The sequence below is a fragment of the Ornithodoros turicata genome, unplaced genomic scaffold (assembly GCF_037126465.1).
Source record: "Ornithodoros turicata isolate Travis unplaced genomic scaffold, ASM3712646v1 Chromosome12, whole genome shotgun sequence".
NCBI lineage: Eukaryota > Metazoa > Arthropoda > Arachnida > Ixodida > Argasidae > Ornithodoros > Ornithodoros turicata.
In genome coordinates this window covers 2,558,752-2,561,424 of record NW_026999301.1, presented here as the reverse complement: position 1 = coordinate 2,561,424, position 2,673 = coordinate 2,558,752, and the positions used below count along the sequence as shown (strand labels likewise).

The following is a 2,673-nucleotide window of genomic DNA, read 5'->3' as shown; positions in this document are numbered from 1 at the left end:
GCAGGAGGATTTTGTGACGAGCGGATTTACAATGAGGGAATGCTGTGAACGGGAAAAATGATGGTGAGTGCCTTTTTCACTCTGTTCAAGTGTTCGTTTTCCTCTGTTGCCCAACAGTCGTGCGAATTTGTCCTGACGTGTCCTGACATGCCCCGATATGCATGCTTTCCTTTGTTAACGCTTTGTATTTTGTCTTTTTTTGACAAGGAACATTGTCGCCTTGACGATAGTGCTGCCCTGAGTTCTGCGCGTGTTGATTTGTTGAGTGCCTAGTCCTCTTATTAGCCGTTGATGGAGTTACATGTTAGGATGTTTTGTTCTTTTGGAAGTCTCATTTAGTAAGACTTTGGAATTCCTACGATCAGTTTTCATGCATGGTGCTCTTCTGCAATAGTTTCCTATGCAATCGTTATAGAAGAATAAAGGAAATAATCTTGGGATAGTGATTCAATAAATAATAGGTCCCCTGTCTACAGCGCACGCGTCCTTGAGCCACGCAGGTGCATGATGACGTCATACCGTGGCTTCACTGCAGATTGACCAAAGGAGCATTAGTGGAAAAAACAGTGTAGCCCTGAGACAATAGGATGATGTCTGGACCAATGAGAACGGCCAGCAGGGAGCGCAGGAATGCTCTTCTCACTTAGCCTCACGACCAATGAGCAACGAGAGAAGAGGGCGCAGGAATGCTCTTCTCTCTTAGCCTCTCGCAGGTGGCGGTAGGAGCGCGCAGAGGGCGCTACGAGCGCGCGCATGCGTAGCACCCGTAGAGTGGCGCTTACGTCAGTCCACCTCTGGCTCTCGTTGGGAGAAGACGTGCGGTCGTTCGCTCCGTCGTCACTTGATCCCTGGCTGTCGACGAGAGCAGTCGCATCGGTCTGCGCTCCTACTGTGGTGAGGTGATTTGTTGTGTAACTAATGATTTCGCCAACTTTGTTCCCGCTTTGTTTGCGATTTTCGTGCCCGTGCACGTCGGGTGCTGGTTGCTGTTGTCCGGGCATTCCCGCCATTTTCTATCATCTTCTGCCTTGGGACCGGGAGTAGCGCTGGCGTGATTCTTAATAATTCTGTTGTGAGATTAGTTGAGAAAGTAACCGCTAGGGGGTGCAGCTGCGGGGTTTATACAGGACAAAAACCATTACGAGTCAGTTTCTGCCTGCCTCTCGGATGGAGCAGTCGCATGGTTCTGCGCTCCTGTTCTGGTGGGCTCATTTGTTGTGTAACTAATTTTTTTGTTGTTAGCTATTGATGGTTTGCATACTCTTGCTTTTCCAGCCTCTGTATTACGAGTGTTTTTCTCCTTGCATGCCCAGAGCTGTCCTAACTTGCCCAGACATGCCGTGATGACGTCACAGCTGACGTCACAGGATGTCCGGAACTGGTGGTCATAGCTGCGATGCTTTGCAACCTGCCTCTGTGCTCCGTCGCCCAGCGACGGTCAGCGGCCTTTCCGGACCGCTTTCTTCAAGATGGCGCCGTTGATCTTCAATTAAACTCCTTCTCTCCACTCTATTTCTATCTATTTTTTTTTCTTTTTTATGGACTCTCATGGTGCACAACGCTCAGCTGGTCTGGACACGAGTTAGACTTTCCCCAATTAGTGTGGTGGCTCCCTGGAGGGTGCTGATTAATGTGGGGGGTCCCAATTAGCTCTAATTGCTAATTAAATCGTGTTCAGGCCAGTTGGGCGTTGTGCACCATGAGAGTCCAGTACTTACTACTCACCATTTGCTGTAATCTTTTGTTTTTCGGACCGTTGTTTAATCCTAATGAATTCACTACTATAATGAGAAAAACTTGAAATACTTTGGATGTGTTCCACAAGTGCATTAGCCTGTTCTTCTAGACTTTCACATACCTGACCGTTAACTTCTAAAAGAGGGGCTGAATGACTGATATGCTCTCCTCTGATTTGCGAAGCCTGTCCCATACAATTTTGGATGGAGTATTACAAGATAGAGAAGATATGAAAGTTCGCCAAGAGGACCGTTTAGCCTGCTTTCGTGTCCATCTGGCCTTCGCTCTTGCCTTTTTGAAGAGTAAAAGATTTTCTGAGGTGGGGTATCTCCGCAATGTGCCCTATGCACGATTTTGAAGCTTGCGAGTTTCCTCACATTCATTATTCCACCAGGGTTTAGGTCGCTTTGGGAGGCGACCAGATGTCTGGGGAATGGATACTGTTGCTGCATCAAGTATGATGTTGCTGATAAGACAATTAGCTTCTTCTATCGCTACACAATCAATAGGAATTAAAGACAGGTCACTTCTTTCTGAAAACTGCTTCCAGTCGGCTAGATGGTGTTTCCATCTAGGAGGACGTGTAGTCAGAGGGCTTACTGGCGTAAGATATTTTAACACCACCGGGAAGTGGTCACTCCCAAGCGGATTTTCTTCTACAGTCCATTCTATCTCTTGAAACAAGGATGGACTGCAGGAAGGACAGGTCTAAGGTTGAGAGAGACTGACTCGAAGAATGTATGTACGTAGGTGCCCCTGTGTTTAAAAGACTGATGGATGTTGATAATAAGAACTTCTCTAATATTTTCCCTCGAGTGTCTGTTCTTGTACTGCCCCAAAGTGGGTTGTGAGCATTAAAATCCCCCAGAAGTATAAAAAGACCAGGAAGTTGGCTGCACAAATTTTCTAAGTCTCTTTGTGTAATTCTGCCTCATG

General features: G+C 46.9%; 1 long non-coding RNA gene across 1 annotated transcript; it reads left to right on the top strand.

The window, feature by feature from the left end:
* The first annotated feature begins 253 nt into the window (after positions 1 to 253).
* On the top strand, positions 254 to 1,512 carry LOC135371748 (uncharacterized). Its single transcript, XR_010415712.1, has 2 exons — positions 254 to 894; positions 1,314 to 1,512. It is a non-coding gene; the product is annotated as an uncharacterized LOC135371748 (long non-coding RNA).
* The last annotated feature ends 1,161 nt before the right edge of the window (positions 1,513 to 2,673 follow it).